The sequence below is a fragment of the Artibeus jamaicensis genome, unplaced genomic scaffold (assembly GCF_021234435.1).
Source record: "Artibeus jamaicensis isolate MK-2021 breed Jamaican fruit bat unplaced genomic scaffold, CSHL_Jam_final contig_387, whole genome shotgun sequence".
Classification (NCBI taxonomy): domain Eukaryota; kingdom Metazoa; phylum Chordata; class Mammalia; order Chiroptera; family Phyllostomidae; genus Artibeus; species Artibeus jamaicensis.
Window position 1 is genome coordinate 20,606,114 of NW_026521812.1, and position 26,882 is coordinate 20,632,995.

The 26,882-nt window shown below is 38.7% G+C and overlaps 1 long non-coding RNA gene across 1 annotated transcript; it reads right to left on the reverse strand.

Annotated features, from left to right (window-relative positions):
• Positions 1 to 9,301: 9,301 nt before the first annotated feature.
• On the reverse strand, positions 9,302 to 26,747 carry LOC128627373 (uncharacterized). Its single transcript, XR_008391553.1, has 2 exons — positions 26,590 to 26,747; positions 9,302 to 9,600 (listed from the first exon to the last, which is right to left on the reverse strand). It is a non-coding gene; the product is annotated as an uncharacterized LOC128627373 (long non-coding RNA).
• Between the last annotated feature and the right edge of the window lie 135 nt (positions 26,748 to 26,882).

Below are 26,882 nucleotides of genomic sequence, written 5' to 3' on the forward strand. Positions count from 1 at the left end.
GTGGTGGGGAGTGGGGTCTTGGGAAGCTCTTTTCTGTTTATTCCCATTTCTTAGGAAAATAGGAAACAAAGGCTGAAAAGGAAGATGGAAGAGGAAGTGTTGGTGGCTTGAGAAGAAGGTATGAAATAAAAGTTAGGATGAATCTTTTATTCATAGAATAAATTTGCCATGGTTAATCTTTCAACCCTAAATACTTTTAAAAGTTTTCTTAAAATTATTGCTCCTGAATATATATACATGAAGAAAACATCATTTTGAAGACAAGTAATTATCAATGTCAATTCCCTCTTTATTTGCATATTCTATTCCAGAGAGAGAGAAAAGTCTGTCCTGTAGTAAGCGTAATGTGCCCAAGAAATATATCGCTAACTGTGAAGGGAATGTTGGCAGATTTGTAGCTTTCTTGTGCTTTCAAAGACATTAGACTGAGGTTTTCTCTTTTGAATTTCTTTTTTATGACAAAACTATTTTTGAAATAGATTGAGTATATTATAAATTTAAATGTACTTATGTGTATTTCCCTTTACCCTAAAATTACAGCTGAAGAAAAATTTTAAGGAAGAAATTAATGTCATTCAGAAAAAAAATGCTTATTTAAGCAGCTGGATTACAATTTTTTTAAAAAAAGAACATGAAGCTTTCTAATGACCACCTGGCATAGAAAGCTTAGGAAAGATAAGTGGTTGTTTTTCATGGCCTCAAGATATCATCTAATAAAATCATCTCAAATGAATAAGGTAGATGTTTTGTCATAAATGTGCTATACTTCACATTATAAATCTGTAAAAACTCTGGTGATATAAAAAGGAGATGAATTATCATTTTATATTTTTTCTATTGATGCAACTCAGGAAAATATAAACACAATCTTGCTGTTTTAGAAGACAAATTTGTGTGTTGGTGCTCCTAAAATATTATTCTCCTAAAATTTTGTATTTGAGAAAAAAATCATACCTAAATTAGAACATTTATGGACTATATTTACATATATATACGTATGTAATTATATATATATATATATATATATATATATATATATATAATTTTCCAGAATCTAAGCCTTTTGTAAATATCTCATCAGCCCAAACCCGCCATATGGAATCTTTAGGACGGGTATTCCAACACAGGAATCTCCTGTCCTCCCCAACATGCTGATCCAAAGGACAGGTTCTTTACAAAGGACACATTTTTAACAATGAGGTAATGGGTTATCCTTTGGTGTGTGTGGGGCGGTAGGGCAGAGGACAAATGGCAGAGTATTATTTAAGAAAATTAGGCCACTTCCTATAAATACTTATTGCTCATATTTGGGAGTGAGATGTTTAAAAAAATCATTAGAAAAATTCAAAATCAACAAAAGACTCAATATACTGTACTCTACTCTTTGGTATGGATGAAGCAAAAATGAACCAAACTAAGTCACTGGTTCCTAGAAAACACTTAAGGTTCTAAAAATGCTCTTTTTCTAAAAAATTTTATTTATTTATTTGTTTTTAGAGAGAGGGGAAGAGAGGGAGAAAGACAGGGAGAGAAGCATCAATTGGTTGCCTCTCACACATTCCCAACCAGGAACCTGGCCTGGAATCCAGGCACATGCCCTGACCAGAAATTGAACCAGTGACCTTTGGTTTGCAGGATGATGCCCAATCCACTGAGCCACACCAGTCAGGGCCCAATTGCTCTTAAAGACAAAGGAAAGCAGTTACAGTTTTTAGGCAGAACTATTCATTCTGCTTACTGCAAGTTTAGTTTTGAATAGCTTTAGGCAGTCGTTCACTCTTGGTCAAGGTCCATCTAGTCATCTCAGGTAGGTTTGACTTTTTTCCAGATAAGTCATTAAAAAAATATTGCTTGGAATGGAGACAACTGTACTTGAACAATAATTTAAAAAGGAAAAAAATCTTTAACTTAATCACAAAAAGAAGAAAAATTATAATTTATTATTCATCTAATTGTGATCCTAAAAAAAAAGAAAAGAAAAAATATTGGTTGGAAATGAACGAACAAATGTTCAGAGTAGATCCAACCCATGAGCACCGGGGCCTTTGGGTCTGTGCAGGTGATAAGGGAGGCCTGTCCTCCAAAGCCATCCCTCCATAGGTGAGGGAGGGCCACCAAAGCAACCTGCTTTCCTTCGATACTACATTATAGATGGTCGAAGAATTATGGAGAGGACTCAAGAGTTTAACTCAAATAATTTTTGAAGGGCCATTTATATTTTCAGTCCATACTACCTCTTGAAGTTAACAAGAATAATCATAATTCACTGAAATGCTTTATTATTTATCCAAAATTTGTCTTTTAATTCCCTCACAGAAAGGAAGTGTAACTCAAATAAAAGCAAATTTCAGTCATAATGCCTCTGATATAAGGTATTCCTGATAAGCTTTTTTTTTTTTTAAGATTTTATTTATTTATCTTTAGAGGGGAAGGAGAGAGAGAGAAACATCACTGTATGGTTGCCTTTCGTTTGCCTCCTGCTGGAAGCTGGCCTGCAGGGAGCCGGCCTGCAACCCAGGCATGTGCCCTGACTGGGAATGGAACCGCGATCCTCTGGTTCGCAGGCCTGTGCTCAGTCCACTGAGCTATACCAGCCAGGGCCCCTGATAAGCTTGTTTAAAAATTTGCTAAAATTAGCTTTTATTCATATCTTGTCATCATCTCAGCGATCCCTGCCGCTCATTTGCACACACAGTTGAAGGCCGGCTGTGCCACTCCGCACTCCCGCTCTCACTCTACTGCTGCCATCAACCACGTCCAGACTTTCAGCTTCTCGGGTCTGACTCTCTTCGCTGTCTGACCAGAGTGCCTGCATCTATCTTGTGTGGGAAAGGACAGCATGCCTTACATCGATTGTTGAAATCAACCGTTAATCCTAAAGCTTTGTTTTGCATCATCAATATTAGTCAGAAGCTGTGCAGCCTGGGGCAGCTCGGAGCCAGCCCACGTAAACTTCCTCGCATGTGGACCTCGCCTTATTCTTCCCCAGGAAAACTGAGTCTGCTGCCCTGCCAGCCCTCTGTGAACGCTTCCGCGGGTGCTGTTAGAGACACTACCATCCCTCCAGGCTTCCCCGGGTTAGCCCCCTCACATTACTCACTAATCATGTAAGTACTTACAGATTTTAGGTACTGAATACTCCTTTGTCAAATTGATAAATAATTCCACAAGACAAGAGGTTTGAACTTGATGACTTCAATGTTCCTTTCCTGATCTGAAATTATATTTGTCTCAACTGCCAGCTATAGATTGTAAGAACTAGAAATGTTTATGTGATTATACAAAAGTCGGTCATTAATGGAGTGTTAATAATTTCCCTGCATTATGTTGGTAATTTAAGACCCAGAGTGAAGTAAAATCCTGTTAATGGTTATCCTACATCAGTGCTGTTCAATAAAAATATAACACAAGCCAAAAATACAAACCACAAATGGAACTTCAAATTTTCTGGTAGCCACATTAACACAATTTCACCTGGTAGAAAGAACCAGGTGAAATTAATTTTAATAATATATTTCATTTAACGCTATACATCCAAAAATATCATTTCGATATGGAATTAATATAAAATTGTGAAGGCATTTTACATTCTTGTGTCGTCTTCAGACTCCAGTGCGTATTTCACATCTCAACAGGGACTCACCACACTTCAAGTGCTCAATAGCCGCACATGGCCAGTTGGCGGCTGCTCTTTCGACAGCGCAGTTTCAGAGCCTGATACTGGCGGTGCGGGTGACCAGGAGCTTTCCGGGAATGTAAATCCTTGGAATCCGAATCTGCATCTCCACAAGCACTCTGGGGGACCGTGTGGACACTGACTTTGAGAAGCGCTCTTCTAGAGAGGATCCCAATTCTTGGGCCAGTGAAACTTTGTTTTGAATATTTTTATAACTTTCACAGTTCTAATCTGTATAAAATTTTTGTGAGCAATATACTCCCTCCCTCCCCTTTAAAAAAATAACTTGTTTTTTTCTAGTTACAAAAGCCTAACTTGTTTATACAGAAAAACTGGAAGCTACAAATAAGAACAAAGGAGATAAAAATCACTCATCATCCCACCAACCGGAAATAACTAATATTGACATTTTGGGTGTTTATCCTTCCTGTCCCTAAAATGTTTATTTCATAATTACACAATAAATTATTATAATTAATTTAACAGTAATATTAAAAAGTTCCCCTTAATTACTTCCCCAAATGGAGTGCTAGCTTGATCCATTTATCAGGTGAAGGACATCTGGGTTCTTTCCAGTTTGAGGCAATTAAATAAATAAAGTTGCTATAAACATTGGCAGGTTTTGGGGTAAATATGTAGGGGTGAGGTTCTATTAGAAAACATCTTTTTTTTAATGGCTGCATGGTACTTCTGGACTTGAATGTATATGAATATATAATCATTTATTCATTTAATCAACAAATGTTGGATGCTAACACTGTATTAGCAGGCAATGAGAACATTGTGACTATAGTGTTGGGCCCAATCCCCACAGATTTTGTATTTAATCAAATCTGTATTAGTAGATATTTAAGTTATTTCCAATTTCTTTTTCAGAACAATGAGTTTTGAAATTTCAGTTCAGTCATTACTGATCATTGGCTATCTGCCCAAAATTTCCCTGTGGGTTTTCAAGGGAAAAAGACAAGCAACTAGACAGCACTCATAGTTGGAGGGTCACGGAACTATAACCACAGGACGGCTCAGAGTTGGGTGGCGGGGTGGACGGACAGACTCCAGCCCCGGGCAGCTGCTGCAGGTTAATTCTAGGCTAAGGTGGAGAACCTGGGATCACCCTTCATATTCCTGGGCCAGTGGTGTTCAAACTTTAGCCAACAGCAGGACCACCTAGAGGGCTTATTAAACACAGATTCCTAAACCCCACTTCTGACTCAGCAGATCTGGGAACCAATAATTTGTATTTTTAACAAGTTCCCAGGTGAATTGATACTGCTGGTCCTAGGAACATACTTTGAGAACTGCCCTAAGCTATTTCTGGGAGTCTCTGAGCCTGAATTTCTTAAACTTAGACTCTCCTTCATCAGCAGTTAGGAAGATCTATAGGTAGTTATCTTTGAAGGTATTGAAGTTATTGATGCAGAAGAAAGTTCTGTGGGCCTGGAAGTTCCTTTGTAGGATCACATGACAACCCCACTTGTTCTTCTTGCGCTACTATCTTTAAGTAGGTTCTTCCCTGAGTTGCACTGGTTGGTAGAGAAACTTGTCCTCTGGCGCTCTCAGCACTACCGGGGGCAGGGAGGGATGTCACACTTGAAGGATTCTTCTGGAGCAGTGTCTTAATATTAAACACAAACAGTTTGTTTACTGGGTTAGAGGCGACTGGGTTTCTAGCTGCAGGAGTCTTGTGAAAGCTGCAGGGCATTCACCTGAGACTGCTGAAGGACTGGGAGAAGACTGCGGGTGAGTGTGAAGCTAACCCCAGAGAAGTTTTTTTGGTTTCCTTCCCTTAGCTACTCTGGTGGACAGGTTCAAATAAGGGATCTGTGGTCCATTCCCTTCCACAGCAGGTTTGAATCCAGTTTTACCATTCAATGTCTCCATTAATAACAGTCCTGGGAAATTTCCTAACTGTAAAGTGAGAACAAAGCTCTTTCCTCAGGGTGACTGCGAGGATATGTAAAGTACCTCATTAATGCAGTGCTTAACACAAATAGGTCAGTCTTTTTAAAAATAATTATATTTTTATTTTATTTTTAGAGAGGAAGGGAGGGAGAGAGAGATTTGTTGTTCCACTTTTTTATGCATTCATTGGTTGATTCTTGCATGTGCCCTGCCTGACTGACTGGGGATCAAACCCACAACCTTGGATATTTTAATCAACTCAACTACTGGGCCAGGGCAGTAGGCCCCTCTTTATCCCATGGGGCATGGGCCAATAGTGAGGTGGTGGTACATCATGCTGTGGGACCTTCAGTGAACTCATCACAAAGTATGCCTGGTTCTTTTTGTAGATAGGATACTGGCATTACTACCTCTGGAAAATGAAGCTCGCTAGCTCTGGGGGCCTGCTGTCAAGCCACTCACAAACATACATATTCTCTGAGGGGGATGTAACATTGTAACCTGTATTGAATAATAGCTGACAGTATAATAGCCACACCACACTAGCATGTTAAGACTTTCTAGGATCTAGGGCACAGGTGGTAAACACAAGGCCTGTGGGCCGAATCTGGCCCTCTATCTTGTTTTATCTGGTCTGGCACCTTGTTTCTATCCAGCAGCAGCGCCAAGCTCCTTGCCCCTACTTAAGGAGTAGTTACATTTATACAGTCCTAAAATTACTTTCAGCCCTTTGAAAGCAACCATGAGGCTGATGTGGCCCCAGGTGAAAATGAGTTTGACACCCCTGATCTAGGGGGACTATTCACAGATGGGACTTTTAGAAGTGGAAGAATAGGACTGAGTTGTTTTAATCATTCATTTTACTGATTATCCTGGGAGGTTAAGTTAAGGTCAGAGAACATTGTAATATATAGAGTTCCTAACTCTAAGTTGGCCTCGTTTTCAGCTATTCCACCCTTTCTGAAACTTGCCCGTTGCTCTATCCATAAAGCACTCGCTCTGTCTCCCTTGCTGTTTATGTGTACAAAATGAGCAGCACAGTTCTGTAGCTCCAAGTACTTATTTAGAGAAGGATTTTGGGTGAGTAGGAATTTAAAGTCAATTGCAAAGAGTGAAGGTACAGGTTGGCATACAAAGCACTGGATTCCATTTTCACCTTCTTGCTTTTATATGTCATTCCCAGATGCTCTAAATGGTTACTACTACTTATAGGTTCACTATAAACATTATTCCAACAACCTAGTTTTAGCTGGTTGGCATTTTAGTACCTATGTTAATATTTCAATTTTAATAGTTGGGAATCTTTTCCTTGTTGTTTTAGGTGATGTGGACTCTGACCAGTGGGGTTCCTGTGTTGTGGATGCAATGAACAAATTCACACGGACTACAGAAGTCCTGTGGAGAAAAAGGGATGGCACAGCCACTGTCTGAGTGAGAGGGCACCCCAACCCCTGCCTGGACAGGCTTTTATTGCTCTTCTGGGCACAGTACATTGAAGATGGTCCTCACTTACTATGCACAGTTTCGCTTTAGGTGATTACCTTTTATAGATAACAAAGGAAAGGATGTTGCTGATTAAAGAAAAGGATATTGCAAATATCCTTTTCCAAGGGAAAACGTGGTTGAACTGGTTACCCTCCATCCTTGGAAGGTTTAGCACAGACTTTAGGAAGTTATTTTAAAGATATGCAGTAAACATTTGCTGCCTTAATTTAGGATGAGGGAGTGTTAGCAAGAAGCAAGCCTCAAAGCAGCCTAGGTATAATGCAGGCCTAGTCCACCACGGGTGTGGGACTGGTTCCTGTGTGCCGCCTTGCTCCCACCAGTTTTCTGAATCAGGGGCTGGACTACATTCACCATGTTACTCGGATAGGTTCCCTACACTTTAGGTATATCTTAGCCAAGAAAAATAATTTTCCCCCTATGTCAGAGACTTACTCAAAGAACAAATAATCAGAAGTTTACTTTTTAAAAAGTCTATGAAATATGAATTTTAGATACAACATATTTGTTTTACAAAGGAAGGTTTCTTTTTTTTCTTTCTTAAAAATAAACAGACTTTGCTTACAAAAAAAGCACAAAAACCAAACTGCACTAGCAGAAGAAATGGTAAATAATTTCAGAATGGTCTACACAGAGTGCGCTCTACCCTGCTGCCTTGAGTTCGTGCTAGTTTGTGGGGAGATGTCAGGCCCACCAAGGACACGATCTCTGTTATAGGACAGCTCGACTCCATCTCTCTTATCCCCCCGTTCTCCATACAAAGAAAGATCACTGGTGGTGGTTCTCCTGTATTCCCATAGCAAAGGAGGGATTTTTCTTATTGAAATTACATTAGAATCAGTGGTGGGTTTCTCTAGAATGAGAATTGGATAAGTTGTTGAGAGTTTGCCTGAAAAGTCGATGGCCATTTTATTTCATAGGTCCAAAAATTGGCTGACCACCAAAAGACATTTGAAATACAATCTGCCACAGGTTGGGAAAAGGTTATTTGTAAAATTCTGATTTACACAAATTCTTGCAAGTGTGATTTAGCCACACGTGTTCCTGGGGTTCCTAAACTTCCGCTGCATTGACAAGTGTGGAACCTGCACAGACACCCCACTTACAGCCCAAACATAACTGGGGGGTCTGCCACTGTATTCGCTCTGCTTTTGTATATGTTTGAAATTTGTCATAATAAAAGATTAAAAACCTTCAAACATAAACTTTAAAATTCCCCAAACGATCAACCTAAGGCAAAATTGAGAGGCAATTTAAGAACCCCTAATAAGAAGTAAAAAACTTGAATTTTGAATTGCATCTATAATACAGATAGCAAACCAGTTATCCAAATGTTGAAAACATCTGAAATAATGGACCTATTTTGAAACCTTGGAAATCTCATATCATTGTACTGTTGTTCATAATTAAGAATGTCTTTCAAATGCCTGTAACATTTTTTAAAAATCCAGCAATTAATATAAAAAGGAAAAATTAAATTCCTTTTAAGTTCTTTTCAATATATTTATCTCTTTAAGATGTAGCTTAATACAGTTATTAGAATTCTTAATAAGTTTATTAAATTCAGAGTTAAAACATTTACTCTTTAGATATCTACAGTCAACTAATAAATTTTCTACATCCCTTCATATCTTCCATAAACAAAATATTTTAAAAACCTACAATGACATGATCTAAAAAGGAGCAATAATTATAGCAGACAGAATACTAAATGAAATATGATACACCTTCTGCTCTGTACCTATGTGTTTTACAGAGTAATCATCACAACAGATGTCCTTAGAGAACAAAGGAGAACGGGAAAGTTTACCAGAGGAGGAAGGCATGGAAGGTATTTTCTGTTATCTTCCACTGTGTGGTCTTTTACTGCACTGTTCTTTAAACAAAAAAAGGTCTCCGCAAGGGCAAATCCTGTTTCAAATGTCCGCTTCCCTGACTAGAGAATAATGTGTTTGTGTAGTGTATGATTACACCCGACAAGGCTGTGAACACATGTGATTTACTCAATGATCCTATTCTGCTTCCTTTTAAAGATAAAGAATGCATTTAAGTCGATTCTGCATGAGACTGTAATAATTCCTTAGAAGGCTCCATTTAAACAGACATTTTACCTTATTTTAAAACATTAAGAGAAAAGCCATTTCCTTGGTCTTCATTTTCTTTCCAGACGGTATCAATTAATACTTTCATTTATTTCAAAAGACAAAACTATGACACAAATACTTTCAAATCTTTTTCATTTTTCTTTGTATAAGCAAAATATCCCCATAAAAGATTCACTTTAAAACATTTTTATATACAAATAACTGTGTAAGTAGGAAGAAACAACTAAAAACAACACAACCACCAACACAGCAGCCCCTGACGGCAGGCCAGGTCAGGGTACAGATCTGGTGAAAACAAGCTGCTCACATTCCCAGAACCACGATCCCCCAGGAGGAATCTTGTCCTCGTCAACTTGCTGGGTGGCAGAGCCCAGAGGAATCACTCAAATGATGAAAGTCTCAAAGCATGGTCACCTAGGGGGAAATGAAGAGACAGATATGATGCCTCGAGCATAATCATTTTCTTGTAATAACAGTAAAGAAAACAACCTTAAATGGTAACAGTTACATTAGCTCTGACTTCAACAGGTAGCTGTGTATGTACTTACCAACGGTAGCATTTGTAGGCCAAGGGGGAAAGCACAATGTATGCTTGCCATTTGTCTGGAAAATAATATTCTCTAAAACACTCATCTTTATTGATTATAGATACATGTATGTGGTATTTAAAATAATAAAACAGAGCAAACATTTCAGGGCTTACTGTGGACCAGATATACTGTTCTAGGTACTTCATCTGGTTTCCTTCTTTCTTTTTTTTTTTTGGGGGGGGGGTTTCTTTCTCTTAAAACCAGGTACCTTGTCTCCAGAAGCCTTGCTTTTAACTGAGCTTCAGTTTTGTAATGTAAAGTTGGATTTTTAATTCCATAATCACACAAAATGATTCTTCTTTTTTTAAAAATATATTTTATTAATTATGCCATTACAGTTGTTCTATTCCCCCCTTCATTCCCCTCCATCCTGCACACCCCCTCCCCCACCATTCCCCCCTTTAGTTTATGTCCACGTGTCTCGAGTTCTTTAGATTCTATATTTCCCATACTATTCTTGCCCTCCCCCCTATCTATTTTCTACCTACCGTCTATGCTACTTTTTTCTGTACATTCTCCCCCCTTTTCCTTCTCCCACTCCCCTGTTGCTAACCCTCCATGTGATCTTCATTTCTATGGTTCTGCTCCTGATCTAGCTGTCCTCTTAGTTTGCTTTTGTTTTAGGTGTGGTTCTTAATAACTGAGTTGGCTGTCCTTTCACTGTTCATCTTTTTTATCTTCTTTTTCTTAAGTAAGTCCCTTTAACATTTCATTATAATAAGGGCTTGGTGATGATGAACTCCTTGAATTTGATCTTATCTGAGAAGCACTTTATCTGTCCTTCCATTCTAAATGAAAGTTTTGCTGGATAGAGCAATCTTGGTTGTAGGTCTTTGGATTTCATGACTTGGAATACTTCTTTCCAGCACCTTCTTGCCTGTAAGGTGTCTTGTTAGAAATCTGCTGACAGTCTGATGGGAACTCCTTTGTAGGTGACTGTCCCCTTATCTCTTGCTGCTTCTAGGATTCTCTCCTTCATTTTAATCTTGGCTAATGTAATGATGATGTGCCTTGGTGTGTTTCTTCTTGGGCCCACCTTCTTTGGGACTCTCTGAGATTCCTGGATTTCCTGGAAGTCTATTTCCTTTGCCAGATTGGGGAAATTCTCCTTCACTATTTGTTCAAATAAGTTTTCCACTGGTGGCTGTGCCTTTCCCCCTTCTGGTACCCCTATAATTTGGATGTTGGAGCATTTAAAGATGTCCTGGAGGTTCCTAAGTCTCTTCTCATTTTTTGAATTCTTGTTTCTTCATATTTTCCTGTTTGGCCATTATTTTCTTCCTTCTGGTTCACTCCCTTGATTTGAGTGCCAGTTTCCTCTTCATCACCATTGGTTTCCTGTGCAGGTCCCTTCATTTCAATTAGTTTAGCCTTCATATGTTCCTTTAATTTGTGACTAAAATCAACCAGTTCTGTGAGCATCCTGATGACCAGTGTTTTGAACTGTGCATCTGAAAGTTTTGTTATTTCTTCATCTCTTAGATTTATGGGCTCTGGGGCTTTGAGATCTTCTTGAGCCATTTTTGGTCTGTTCACGCCCGTTAATTATGAGGAGCGGAGACTTCGTTGTTTACCAGGGCAGGGCCGCTCAGGTCGCTGAGTTGCGACGCTGTATGTGGGGGCAGGGTCAGAGCAGGGAAATGGCGGCCCCCTCTGCTGCCTCTCGCAGCTGGGGCCTGCTCGGTCCTGTTGTCTCACCGCCCACTCTCTCGTTGGTCTATCTGCGCATGAAGGCGGGACCACAACCAGCCGCCCTGCACTCTCGCTGGGTAGCTAGTCACTCACTGGGTCTGCCCGTTGCAACCCCATGCCTGGGATCCGCAAGCCTGAGTCCGTCTGACCTTGTTTTCCTGTACAACCACGCTCCGCCAGCTGCTGGCTTCGCCCCTCTTACCGGTCAGGCTGAAGAATTTGTTGTTATCAGACTTCCTAAAAGTTCAGTTTTCTGTGTTCTGGCTGTGTTTTCTGTTGCTAATATTTTGTTGTCTCTCAGCTTGGTTGTGGGAGAAAGCACTGCGTCTCCACCTATGCCTCCATCTTGGCGGAAGTCCAGTTCTTCTAATACTGTAAATTCTATTTCTTCTCTGTGAACTTCCACCTCTCTGATTCACTGTTCACCTTCTGCCTCCCCATTTACCTTCTGGTTTTACCTGCTTCCCAGTACAAACTGGACCCCTAGTCATTTCAATTATGCCCCAAACTCCTGCCCAGGCTTCTCCTGCTGAAATCAAATGAGGTGGTTCGCCTGCATCAGCAATCTGTTACTGCTACTGCTTCCCAGCAGTGAAACATTACTGCTGATTTAATCCAAGAAATACTCGTGCTGCCTGTTGTTAAGCAGCCTTCACTACTGCTCAGCAATCCCTTCACTGACACGCTGCAGCGTCCATAACAGCTGCTCCAAACTTCCAGGATTAAACTCCCAAATGCCCCCATCTACCCCTTTGTTAATTATCTTACCATGGGTTTATGTAAAATCCACCCAAAATAGGATTGCCAGAAAAAATACAGGATGCCCAATTAAATGTGTATTTCAAATAAATAAGAAATCATATTTTAATATATGTTCCAAATACTGCATTATAGAAATATTTAAATGGAATTAAAAATAATAAATAGCAAACTATATACTGGGAGCCTATCAAATATTGTATAAAGCATACTTAGTACTAAAAACTTATTGTTTACCCAAAATTCCAATTTTACTGGGCATCTTGTATTTTAATCTACTAAATCTAATTCAGTCAAATTCCCTTCTCTCCATTTTCAGAATGGGAAACTAGGACAGTGGGCTTCTTTAGAGGCTTGTGTATAGATTTACCAAGTCCACATGAGTGGTTTGTCAGTAAAACGCAGTTGCCTAAGAATCAGAAGTTGGGCTGGCAGCCATTTATCATTTCTAGCAAAGAAACACATTCTTGAAAATAAGCTTGTAATAGCAAATACAGTGAAATATAAAGAAATCCACTCTGAGAGATAGATTTATTATTATTATTTTTAAAGATTTCAGTTATTTATTTTTAGACAGAGGGGAAAGGTAGAAGAAAGATAGGGAAATATCAGTATGTGGTTGCCTCTCATGTGCCCTCCACTGGGGACCTGGCCTGCAACCCAGGCATGTGCTCCTACTGAGAACCGAACAGGCACCCCCCCTCCCTTCACAGGCCAGTGCTCAATCCACTGAGCCACACCAGCCAGACCAGTAGATTTATTTTGAGCTCCATTTTCTTGCTTCTGCCCTGTCACCTTAATGTGTTCCACAAATTTGTACAAGTTGACATTTAAGTTCTATATATATTTAATTCCTCTATATTATGGATAAAAAATATTTTAAGAGATACAATATCATGGTGCCCAATACCAAATATAAAAACTAAGAATTCTTTTTGCTACATTTTTTAGACTTTTAATCTACCAATCAGTAAAGCTATAATAAGAACACTGTACCTAATAACTGATTTTTCCGCATTAACTGTTCATAGACTGCAAAAAAAATCTAAGAACATTTGACACATTTAAAAAAACTTAAAATGCAAAATAAAAATCCTAATTATAAGAAATGCATATGTTATTACTGAGAGCTTTAAAGGATTTAATTTCTATAGCTACCTTGCCCTAAAAAGCATTTGTTTGCCTGTCAATCTGTGAGGTTGGGTTGAGCAGCTTTTTGCCACACACAGTGCTTTCTTGTACTAATTAGCAGCAAGCATTGTGGCAAAGACTAATGTCCACATGAAAAGCACTGCAAATTCACTTTAAATCTTATTGTAAATGTGCAATCATTCTCTGTATGAGTTGTAAAATAAATTTTGTTATTTTGAATTAAATTAAATGCTGAATAATGTAGTGTTTTAAAGCTTATATTATTCTTCCTGATATTACTCAAAAGAGGATAAACTACCATACTAATGTCTTTAAAACTTAATGTATTTGGCAAGCAATATAGAAAAATAGAAAGAATACTTTGCAAGGAGCTAGGTGACCAGGATCTCACTTACACTGTGGGGTCATAGGCAAATCATTTATTCTAAATCTCAATTTCCTCATCATAAAAACTAAAGACATAAAGTCCCAGTGATTCCTGTAAGGAAGACTGCATTGGAATTGCCTGTAGATATTTTGATTTGGTAGATGTGAAAAGGGAGGGCCTTAGGAAGTATTTATAACACTTCATAAAGTGATTCTGTTGCGTATTACTGGACAAGAACCAATGGTCTAAATAATTTCCTGGCCCTTTTGCAATTCTAAAAGCCTACTTTTTACATCCAATCAATAGACTACCTTTCGTCGTTTTTCTCTTCTTGTTAATGAATAAATGTGTTTTAGGAAATAAACAAGCTGTTTCTAAATAATGACTGAGTGCTTACCAGCTCTAAGGTATTATTAACTCATAACATAAGTAGTTCAATCCTCACAACACTGTGAGGCAGGTACCAGTCTTATCATCTGTATGTTACAGATGGAAAAACTGAGGCTCACAAAGTAATTTGCCCAAAGTCACAGAGCAGGTAAGAGTTGTGCCTGTAGCGGTGGCTCAACTCTTAACCAGTATGCTACACTGCCAAACACTACCCACAACTGTTCCCCATCCAAATAGCGCTGCTTTCCCTGCTACTTTAGGGGATAAAAGGATGTTTTGTAGAAATTTTGTGTCATCAGATGAGGGAAGGTAGAAGCTGGGTAAGGCAAGAGTGAAAGGGAGCTGGGCCTGAGGCCCCCGGCCCTGAGCTACAATAACTAGAGACCGCTAAGATTCGCAAAAGCCTCTCTGAAAAGGGTAAATATCCCTAGGAGTGATTTTCCTTCAATGGTCATTTCATTCCATTATGTTTGAGATTTGTTCCTTTTGACTGATCAAATATTAATTTGAAAAAATCAGAAATTTACCTTATTGGATGAACTAGACCCAAAACGGATTAAGTAGGCACAAAAGCAAAGTCAGAGAGAGGGTAACAATAACTGAAATGATTAAGCCTATGACCAATTTTTGGTATACAAAGGAAAACTTACAACTCTCTGCCTTGGCAAATGGAATATGAGGTTCAGATGGTGGAGACTAATACATTATAAGGATGACCTTTCCTTCCCAACAATATGGAGAGTGATCAGCTGAAATTTGAGGCCCTGAATGTGCAGTATGAGGTGCCAATCTGCACAGCAATGTTACTTTTTCTCAGCAATCTGGGTATGGGAACCCACTAAGAGTTGGTGTTTTGCCAGGTAAGTGATAGGACATCAACAGAGCAAAGGAGATACGGTTCCTGGCAAGAGCGTGGTCAAATAACTTAAAATAGAATGCAGCAGGAGATCAAAGAAAGTGAAGTCAGGAGAAGGCTGATAGAGGAAAAGAAAAAGAAATCTGTGGACTGGGGGGTCCCAAGCCAGAGAAATGAGAAGGGTGAAAGGCTGAAGCAGAGTTGGGGGAGAGTCCCACTGGAAACGAGATTCAGGAAATTGAGGACACTGCACTGGGAGTAACAGTGAGAGAGCCAGGAGGAAAGGTCTGGCCAGAGAATGTGAAGGCTGCATTTACAAGGTTAGAGGTGAAACACCGTGTGTATGACAAGTTCCAGGGTGTGACAGTAGAAGCAAATGGCTGAAGATCACCGAAGACAAGCATGTCAAGGAAACTTAAGGCTGGTGCTTGGTGGACTGTCTACTTCGGTGATGAATTCGCTTAGGATGAAGACAGGAGTTAAAGTAAGAAGAAGACTCTAAGCCATGCGTCACAGTCTTTAATAAATTTAGTCTTAGAAGATGTTGGATATGGCTTAGTAAAGGCACCTAGATAGTCTAGAGAGGGAATGCTTCTGCCTTACTCGTGAGCTTTTAGTCTAAAAACAGTTCATACTAATGCAGAAAAAAAGCAGCAGCTTTACAAAAATGAGTAAGGTTACCTTTAATTCTTAAGACTAATCGTTGCTCCACTTTTCAAACTTGGCAAGAACCTCTGCTTCACATTTTCATCCTAAGGCTACGTTTTTTCTGCTGAAGTGAAATTACCTGCTAATTCAGGCAAGAAAAACTCAGTTCCCTGCTCTCATAAATTTGTGAAAATAAATGTTTTTAAAATAAATTACTACTCATTACCCCAGCTCTCATTTTAAAACATCTGGTGAGACCAGTGGGTACAGTTCCCCAATACTTTTTTTAAGTATAAAAATACACACATTCAAAGGTTTCTTATAATCTCAAAAGAATGGGGTGGCATGCTATTTACTGATGGGCTGAACTTTACACAAAGACCCTCCATCTTCAACAAGCTGAAATTACTGAAACCTTTAGAATGCCACTGTCTTCCTCAGAAAGCAGCGTATTTTGCCCAAGTCATACAGAAGTGACTAGATGGACACCATTTGGTTACCAAATGGTACAATGCAGAGGGCAGAGAAAAACTATTTCTGTAGTACCAACCATATGCCTGATACTGTGCAAGGAAAAAAGAAGGAAATGTCAAATATGATTCCTAATGTCAAGAAGCTTATAACTTGTTGGTCAGTTACATAATGCTTGAGCCCAGAGCTGTATCTTACATTTTTAAAAAATCACCCACAGTATCTGTAACATAAGAGTTTACAGATATCAACAAGAAGTTAATAAAAAGTAAAAACGACAATACAAAAAGTTTAGAATTAAGTAATAAAATACACATTTAATGTAGGTGACTTGAAGAGGAGACAACAGTTGAGCTAGTATCACCGTAATTTATGAAAAATCTTGCTCCTAAGCTAATTTTATATTGTTATTTTGAGCATGTACTGATACATAAAGGTCCCTATTCCTACTCAGTGAAATCTTCAGGGAAAAAAAGAACCATGTCAGCTTCTCCTAGAGGTAGGAAATAGGGTCAGGCTTATTCTGTGTTAGAGCGGAGGGAGTGACTTAACCTGCACCCTTCCCAGATGCCCAAGGAAACCAGCTTTGATCAATAGCTGTTTTAAGCAAGCAGTTATTAACCAATTTGTTATTGAAACTTTTTCCCTTTTGAATTCTCATATTGTTATTCTTTCACTCATCAAAAAATTATTGATGCCCTGGCTGGTGTGGTTCAGTGGACTGAACGCCAGCCTGCAAACCAAAGGGTCGCTGGTTCAATTCCCAGTGAGGGCACATGCCTGGGTTGCAGGTTAGGTCCTCAGTAGGTTGTACACAAGAGGCAACCGCACATTGATGTTTCTTCTCTCTCTCTCTCCCTCCATTCCCCTCTAAAAATAAATAATAAAATCTTTTAAAAAATTATTGAGCACTTACTATATACCATATGTATATAACAGCAATGTGTTTTTATCTCTATTATTTCTGATTCCTTCACTACCTTTTCATTCTCTACCCTTCAACTCCCCGTCACCCTGTGCTTGGCCCTCAGCTCTATTCATCAGAAAGTCTATCAGTTCTCTAAGGTTACCATAGTCTTTAGGATAATCTCTCTCAACCTACATATCCTATGCATCCAGGTGTGAAGAGGAGGCTAAAGTATCTGCAAGGTCTTAAATTTCCTGATACCACTATGCCTCACTGAGTGTTCCCTCTCAATCTTTCCAGCTGGCAACCCTTTCTCTAGGGAAGTATTAGGTACTGAAAATTTTTCAATACTCTGAGTTTTTTTACTCCATAGCTTTATGCAATTTCAGCTCCCACTCCCTATCAATTGCCAAGCTTAAGAAATTTTTCTGTTCTTGCTCTGTGTTTTACATCTTCGCTGAGACTGTTACCCCTATTTCTATTCAGATAACTCCCTTCTTCCTTAAATCATGGTCTTTATTCCTCTCCCTAGACTAGTTTAGACAGCTCTGCCGTGTGATCTTATTGCACTGTCCTTTTCTTTTGAAGTATTCATCATCTCAAATGACCTGTTAAATGGCTGTCTTGTCCACAAGACCAGAGGTCAGTAAATAAGAGCCCATGAGTCAAATCTAACTCCCTTGTCTGTTTTTTAAATAAAGTTTTATTGGAACCGAGGCACATTCTTTCATGTATGAATTGCTTTTGTGTTTCATCAGCAGAGTTGAATAATTGTGAAAAGAGACCATGTGGCCTGAAAAACCAAAAATATTTATCTATTCCTCTACAGAAAAAGTTTGCCAAAAGACTATAAGCACCAAGAAGGCTGAGATCATGGTTGTCATTTTCACTTGTATTTCCAGCACCTAGCCTAATGCCTGCCACATACGAATTTTGGACTAATTGTATTTCAATCTCAAGCTTTAACCTATCCTGTCAGTAATGTGAATGAGTTAATTGGCCTTAGAATGCATTATAAACAGCCTTATAATCACTATTTATCCAGATGATTGTAGCATTCTAGTCCAAGGAGGGAAAAAGAAATTAATCAAATAATACACGACAAAATATATTACTATAATTAGAGGTAGGTGCTATCAAAACAAAGGAACACTACAATCAGAGTATGGAACGGAAACCCATAGTCAAATATAGAATTTAGGAAGGCTTCCTTGAAGAAGTGACCTTTGACCTAAAATCTAAAAGTAAACTAACTGGGCAAAAAGAGGTAGAGAAAAGAAGAACAAACCAGGCAGAAAGAATATCACACACAATTCTCTCTTCTTTGGAGAGGAGAAACATGGCTCATACCAGGAATTGATGTTGTCACATAACAAACTATAAAGTAAGTTCCTTGAAAAAATAAGTCTAGGATCCAAAATGGGACAAATGCTCAGTAGGCTATTTGTAATAATGTACTACACGAAATAATCTGTTGTTGGCTAACAGGGGGAAAATAGTAAACTATCATATGTCTCCAGCACAGCATAGTCTGCATTTGTTAAAATAATGTATATGGTCCTGGCCAGGTAGCTCAGTTGGTTAGAGCACTGCCCCGATATGCCAAGGTTGCCTGTTTGATTGCTAATCAGGGCACATGCAAGAATCAACCAGTGAATGCATAAGTAAGTGGAGTAGCAAATCAATGTTTCTCTCTTTCTCTCCTTCCCTCCCCCTATCTCTAAAAAAGAAAAAAATTAATAATGTGAAGAATTTTAATTTTCATGGGAAATGCTTCTTCTATAATGTAGAGCAAAAAAAAAAAAAACCCAAGAACAAAACAGACATTATTTCCACTACATAATATATTTCTAGTTTTTTTTTTTTTTAGAATAAATTGCTACATTTATTCTAGGACTTAAAATGCTAATAATGACTGCCTCTGGGTGGGACTGAGTGTTCCATATACTTGTTAATGGCTTTCCATATTTTCTATGCTATGCATTTAAAACATTTAAGATTGCAGAAATGCATTTTACTGAGAAAGTAAGGAAATTTAAGTGTTGAATCTATATCTACACATCTGAGAATAGTCTTCCCTGGCTCTTGGAATAAGGATGTAAAATGAGGATCAAAATCCAGAAGAGTTCACTGTCAATAACAAAAATTATTAGTGAAAATTTTCATGGAATGTTTTTAAGCTATGAAAAGTGCAGTGGGGCCTTTGGGGCCAGAGAAAACTACCCTGAGATATGCTGCTCCATACAGACACCTTGTTTCTGTACCTTGATCAAACTGGGAACTCAGTCTGACCTTACTCTATTTGTGTTTGGTCTCTTCCTTCCTAGCCATAATCCACTGGAAATGCTCCAATATCAATTCAGGGTAAGTAATTTAAATGAGGGTCCTGGAGAGCTCAAGCATCAGTTCTAATATTGCTCTGTTTTGAAAGCTGCTTTCATTTTTTGTTCCCGAAACATCATCTTTAATTTATAGGCTCATTGGTCTCTCTCTTAAAACTATTACTGATAATTTATGGAAGTAGGAGAATTGAGAGTTGTTTTTAACAAGTTTTGTTTCTCCTTGTATCTGAGAAAATTAAATGATTAAACAGATGAGAGAAATTCGTCTCCTACCACAATGATTAATTTGACTTCCCTTTAGTTTAAAAAAGAAAGAAAACCCTATACTTCAGCCAAAAAATATTTTATTAACCATTCAGGCAATATATATTATTTATGTGCCTTTCTTATACTAGGCAGGTACTATGAGTAAATTGGGGAAACCTTAATGAAATCTTTTGAGAGTGGATGGAGTTAATAGCAGTTGCCTCCAGAGTTTGCTGTACTTATTACTTACGGCTTCCAATCCCTTCTGGAAGAGAATGAGTTTGTTTTCCATCATGGTTTCATATAGGCAAGACACTGGAAGAAGGGCTAGGTAAAAATTTGGAATACATGAAGGTTTTCATCCTTGGCACTGTTGACATCTCAGACCACATAATTCCATAATTCTTCCTGTTCTGAAGGCTGTTCTTTAGCTACATGCCTGAACTCTTAACCACGAGATACCAGTAGCACTCTTTCAGTGGTAATAAAAAAATGTCTCTAGATATTTCACCAAATGTTTCTTAGGAACCAAAATTGCCCTGGATGAGGACCACTGAACTAAATGCATCAGACATTCAAACAAAGTAGTTAAGAAAACTGAGTTCTATGAAGGTAATGAAAAGGAATGACACAAAGAATAATTTACCTTGAATTTCACTGAATTTACTAAAAAACAAATAAAAGCAGCCAAATAACTGAATAAGGAAGAAAACCTTGTCAAATTACTATGCCCTTCTGCCTATGCCTAGGTTAGAAATGAATGGAGAGACATTAACAAGACAGGCTACTTCCTACAACAGAATTGACTAGTACATAGAAGATTCTCTACAGCAGAGAAATAAAAGTAATAGATCTGAAATTAGAGGTCATGGGTTCTCACCAAATAGCTTGATTTCTTTGGGCCTCAGCTTCCTGACCCATAAAACTGATGTGTGGTGGGAAGGTGGTAGAGAGGATTGTAAATAGGACTTTTAATTTTTTAATTGAACAAATGTTGAAGATATATTTCAGGCACTATACTTGGAGTTAGTATATAAAAGATAAAAAACATGGTCCCTTCCTTCAAGAACATTAGAGTCCGTTAGAATGACAGATAAACTAACAAACTAAGTAATCTAAGAGTTACAGCAGAAGCACGTACAAAAAGCAATGGAAGTCTAGAAAGAAGACCAAAATTTGCTTGGGGAAATCAGGAAAACTTTTACATAGAAATGGCATTTTAGTTAACACTTGAAAGATTAATAAAAATTGAATTTTGACAGGAGACACAAAGGGGTAAGATATTCTAGTTAGAAGGGCTAAAGCACAGAGATTTGCCGCTTTTTCCAAAAGAATGGTATATTTAAGCAATTACAAGTATGCCAGTGGTCCTAGAGGGTAAATGGAAAGGAAGGTGAAATAAAACATTATATTATAGATGATGAGTTAAAATGTATGTGGTAGACAGATCACCTTTTGGGTAGTGAGTTAAGTAAGTTGGAGGGGAATGAGCCTAGAGACCAAGTAAAATGACTATTGCAATGTCCACCTAAAGGTAGTTAAACCTACAGAAGGACAATAATTATTTGGACAAGAATGGAAATATTCAGGAGAAAGAATGAACAAGACTTGAAATCAGGATGTTGTAGGGATTACAGCTACGATTTTTTGAGCATTTTGCTAAGCACTTTTTAGTTTGCAATATTTCACTTAATCCTTATAATATTCCGAATAGGGATGGAAAACAATTGTTTTTGGTAAAAACTAATTTACCAAAGAATCAGTTATATTTTACCAAATACTTGTTTTAGGAAATATTCACCTTGAATTTATTTGACAAATGTATTCTTTGGTAAAATTACCTTTTAATGAATCAACTTTTGGTGAAAAGACTTAGAACCTAAGGTAACATGCTTTTATACTCATTTTATTGAGGAGAAAACTTATGTTCAGAGTTAGCAAAGGCAAGGCCAGATCTACAGAGCCAGAGCTTTTACTCTCTACATGGCTATTTGTATAGGGATAAAGAGGATATCTTGCTTTAGCTTTAATGTGCATGACGTTAATATTCTTAAATCAAGCCCTGGCTGGTGTAGCTCAGTGGATTGAGCATGGGCCTGTGAACCAAAAGATCGTGGTTTGATTCCCAGTCAGGGCACACGCCTGGGTTGCAGGCCAGTTCCCAGTGGGGGACCCACGTGAGGCAACCATACATTGATATTCCTCTCCCTCCCCTTCCCCTCTAAAGATAAATAAAATCTTTAAAAAAATATTCTTAAATCAAGAATTAAAACTTAAAAAAAATAAAGACGCAATGAAAGTAGGCTCAAAATCTAATATAGTAAAAGTACCATAGTTTCTAATGACGACTTTCTTAGTTTTCCTTTATGGCTTCCCCACTCCCCACATCAGCTAACTGATAAAGGTAATGAAAGTAGATAGTTCCCACGGCTTTTCTGTGGTTCTCTGCTCTTTTTGTTAATTACCAGAAATTGCCATCTATCTGGAGTCAATTACCATTTATATGCATGTGACATAGAAAACCCACTGATCATCTTTAAACTTTCATCCCAAATATTTGTTTCATCACCATTGTAGGTGGCATCATTTTTCTGGCAATGGGGGAAAGAGGTCACTATATTTCTGCCCTTCCAGGTATGCAAGTATTTAAATCTTTCTAACTTAACTATGTACTTTGCTTTGCTTGAGAATCATTATCAGAAACTGCACATGAACTTTCTTGGATCTGTAATGATTATGATTCCTAGCTGCAGATAGGGGAGTCTACTCTAGTTCAGTAGGGAGCAGCAACTCCTCTTTGGGGGCATTCTATCACAGAGGCCAGGGATGTTAAATATCCTGCACAATGAACTGTTTCATTCAAAACACCATGAGAAGCCCCTTGAGAAACACAGAGCTCAGGGTTAACTTCATGGGCATGTCAACTGTGAGGTCATATAGAGCCCAGTGCTTGGTTTAATGCTCTGCAGCCACTATTCTGAACATTTTAATAACTTTATGTTTGAACATCTGTTTCACAAATGAAGTCCAGTGGTACAAAGGATTATACATGCAAACAGAGGAGGTAATATTTGAGTCCTTTTTTCCTCATCACCCCTTTTGCTTATGGTCTTCACGATGCCTCATAAGCGCAGGATTCTGGTGGCACTACAACATATAGGAATCCTAGTAGTCACAAAATGAGCATAAGGCAAGCGTGTTACATTTATGACTGATTTAATAGGGATACCGACAGCTCCAAGAAGCTGTGCTTTCCACTTGAACCAAAACTGATTTCAGGTATAGAAAGAAGGCAGCCTAAGAAATACAAGTGACTAAAGAGCCCTAGCATAGCCTTTGTTACTTGCGTGTGTTACTTCCCTGTATTACCTTTTACACTGAAAATATGACATAGAAGGACGGGGAATCGAAGGGCAGCCAATAGTTCCTTCTCCTTTCAGTCCTTCCTTACTCAGGTTGGAAGAATGTGTGCATATCAATAAGGGAATTCAAAAGTCGACTTGGTTTTGTGCAGCATTTACACTGTTTTGATAAGCATGAAATATATACGCATGCATGCAAAAGCTATGAAATATGTGTAATTTTGGTGATTCCATGTATGAGTTAAATGCTCTTATATTTGTATTTATAAATGGCATTGTGTGATATAAAAATGAATGGTAAAATTCATTCTAGTAATTTAGGATTACTAGAATTGTAATTTTACTAGAATTCTAGTAATTTAAAATTGGACTTTTTATTTACTTAGAATGACATTAAAAAACAAATAGAAATACTGTGATAAGTTGAGGAAGGGATGACAAAAGACAGAAAAAGCTTTATATTTTATACATATAGTACTTTTGTCTTGTTTTTTGAAAAAGGACCCTAACATTTTTCATTGTGCTCTGAACCCCACAAATTATATAGCTTGCCCTGACTGAACTAATTTAAGAGAAATGAGTTAAAGGATAGTATTTAGCTCACAGATCTCTGAGAGGACTAGATAACCAGTCCATGGATAACACAAAAGTAGAAACAGCATCCAAGAAAAAACAAACTAGAAAGAACACTCATCTCACATCACAGAGCTCTATTATTGGAAACCCAGCCCAGCACCACCTGCCAGTCAGAAGTGCTAAAGCCCATCTCCTTGAGACATCAGTTGAGGTACCACATTGCTCACTTTCACAAGCATATCATGAATAGGTGCATCTGATTGCTGGAAAGTAGGTCATATGTAGTGATATGCTGAAGCCAACTTATTATCATTAGCATCTTCTCCAACTAACTCCACATTCAGTGAAGTGACTTTGGTAGCTTAGGGGTATTATACCATGAATACTGCCAGTTCTACAAATCAGTCAGGGTCTTTCCCCTCTCCCAGCCACTGTTAAACGTTCACCAGCACGTCACTCACCTTATGCCAACACTTTGCTGCAAGGGAGTCTGGAAACTAATTTTTCATTTTCTAGCTTCTAATGTACAAAAAAGCAACTTAAAAGCGGTTGGATGAGTGCCATCTTACAGCATCTGCCAAAAAATTATGGTAGCCATTGCCTTCCGTTCTAGGTTATAAATTGCTAACAGGCAGATGCTAACAGGCGTTGAACAGTATTTGGTGCAGAAGGCTGGGCTGGCTTTTACTATAGGCATGCAGTACATGATGAGCACAGGTCAGTGAAGTAGAAGAGATAATAAAATGTCAATTGATATGACTTACATAGGTGCATTTCTAAGATACTAGACTGTAACCTCTATAAGGTCAGGGATCATGTCTATTGTGTTTCCCACTACATCTCAAATCACCTGGCAAATAGAAGCCACTCAATGGTAACAACCAAAAAGGAGATGCTTTAGAAATATCTAGAGTTCAATTTTGGCATTTTTCACATAGTATTGGATAAGACATTTCAAATGATTTTACTGTTTTTAGATGAGTTAAACTTCTGAATGTCAACAGTTTATTATGATACTTTCACATATATTTTCTCATTTGAAGCTTTTAAAATCTCTGAGAAGTGAGAACAGAAATTACCCATTTCATAGATGAAAAAACAAACTCTGAAAATATAAAGTGATCTAGCCAAACTCACTTAGCCAGTAAATGATGGTTTAAAAATTTTTATTCTGACCCCAAATTCCAGAGTTTTTTCATACTTCAAGAGACTGTATTTATAAAACACAATTTATAGTGATGATTAGAGATTTTGGATTTTCAGTTGAGCATTCCCTGAAACTCAAATACACACAGTGAACACACTATCCTAATTTCATGCTACTAATGTTTTTCTTCAAGACTGAACACTCCTTGGTAGAAGAATTGGTATTGTGGTTGCAACTGCCTTTTCTAAAAGTAAATGATATTGAGTCAAAAAGTAGAAGGAAAGAAACAGTTTTCTAGAAATAGCTAATCTGTGAATTTGATGCTTTTACCCTTTTCTAGTTAGGAATGGTGTAATTTAAATGTTACATACTTGATTATAATTCAGTATAGCGATACTCTATATTATTTAAGAATGATGACAGTGGCGGGTGGGGTTGCTAACAATAAAGACTTCTAGGCTCCACCTCCCCAAAATGTGATTTAGTAAGGGTCAAAATATCCAACTTTAAAGAACGCTCTAGTGCCAGAGAATGAGATGAGAATCCTGGCATTAAACATCTGACACTCAGCTTGTACAAAATATTTATTTTGCCAGAAAACGCATTTTAACATGGTAGTACTATTTTTAAATCATTTCCATAGCCTTCTGAGAGTTAAATCAATTTGAGACTTTTGCCTCTTAAAAATATTAGGCAATTTCCTGTATATTAGTACAAATCTTGCCGCCTATTTTATAATCATGCTCTGAGGATGAAAACTGCAGGCTAATTTACTGTGGTAATCAATCTCAAATCCCTTGGAGCATAAATTCTTATTAGTATTATATGTTATGGAATTTACAGACAGCTTATCAGTGATCTATCCCATTGAGTCTTTTGATTTTCTATTTGAAGAACCATAATGGTTTCCAATAAGGATCTCTCACACCACTTCGAATAGCATCTTACTGCCCATTAAAAGACCTGTATAACACAAGTGTGAAATAATGATCTCTAATTTGGGTAGATTGAAGATGAGTCAAAAATCCTAATTCAGTGGCGTATTTTGAATTTGAAGCCATGGATTCTGCTTCCTACTGCTTCATTTTCTTGTTGGAAAGAAACCCTTATGGATTTTTAAGTGAAACTCATTTCCCAAATGAGAACTGAGTCCCTATTCAAGGTCACGCCCAATATTAGTGACCAAGTTCTACAAAACAAACAAAACCCTATCAGTTCCAATATAAGGGCCACCTCAGCAGCCTGCCTCTTTTTTTCGATTTCACAACTGCACCCCCACTCTCACTCCCCCGCTTTGAATAAAGTTGTTTAGTCTAACGGTTCCTCTCCAACCGCTTTTGCTTTTGTGTGTTCAAATAATAAAACCTAGCACAACCTGTTAATGAATAACACTGGGAGTCTGCAACCAACACAGTGACTTTCAGCGGCTTTTTTTTTTTTTTTTAAACCCACAATTTCTCGGAAAGGCTAATCCTCTCCGGGAGGGAGAAGGAAGTCACAAGCAGCTGACAAGTCCTTACTTGTACAAGCGCGCGACCGGAACGCAGTCTGCCGACCCGGGGCGCAAATCATGGAAGGATGTGCTACACCAATCGGGCAGAAAAGGGTGGGGAGGAAGACACAGTAGTGGGCATTCCTGTGCACTGGCTCTGCCAACTCCGAGCAAAGCTGAGCGGAGTCAAGCATGAATAAATCTCATTACGCAGTCGGGCGCACACACTGCAGCACCCTAACTGGAAGGGAGAGTGGCGGAGCGCGCGGCACGTTCAGGAAAGAACGCTGAGGCGGCCCTTTTATAAGCCACAGCCCGCGCTCGCGCGCCCTCGCCCCTCCCGCGAGGTCCGGGCGGCACGAGATCTGCGCCTCCGCTGCCTCCTCCCGCGGTCGGGTTTCCTTACCTTGTAAAAAGCCGTCTCCACGGCCGCCCCCGCCTTCTTTGCGGGGTGCGAAATGGCGGTCGGCGAGGCGAGCGCCGCAGCTTCGGCCAATCCCGCCCAGCCGCCAAAACGGCCCTGAACACTGGCACCACCCTCCCGCAAGCCCCTCTGTGCCCATCTATGACATCGGCACTCCACCGCCCCCCCCCCCCCCCGCTGCCCCACACCCAGGTGGCCTTGCCCACTGGCCGAGTCATCGATCCCCAGCGTCGGGCGCGGGCCCAGCTTCCCGCCAGCCTCCACCCCCTCTGCGT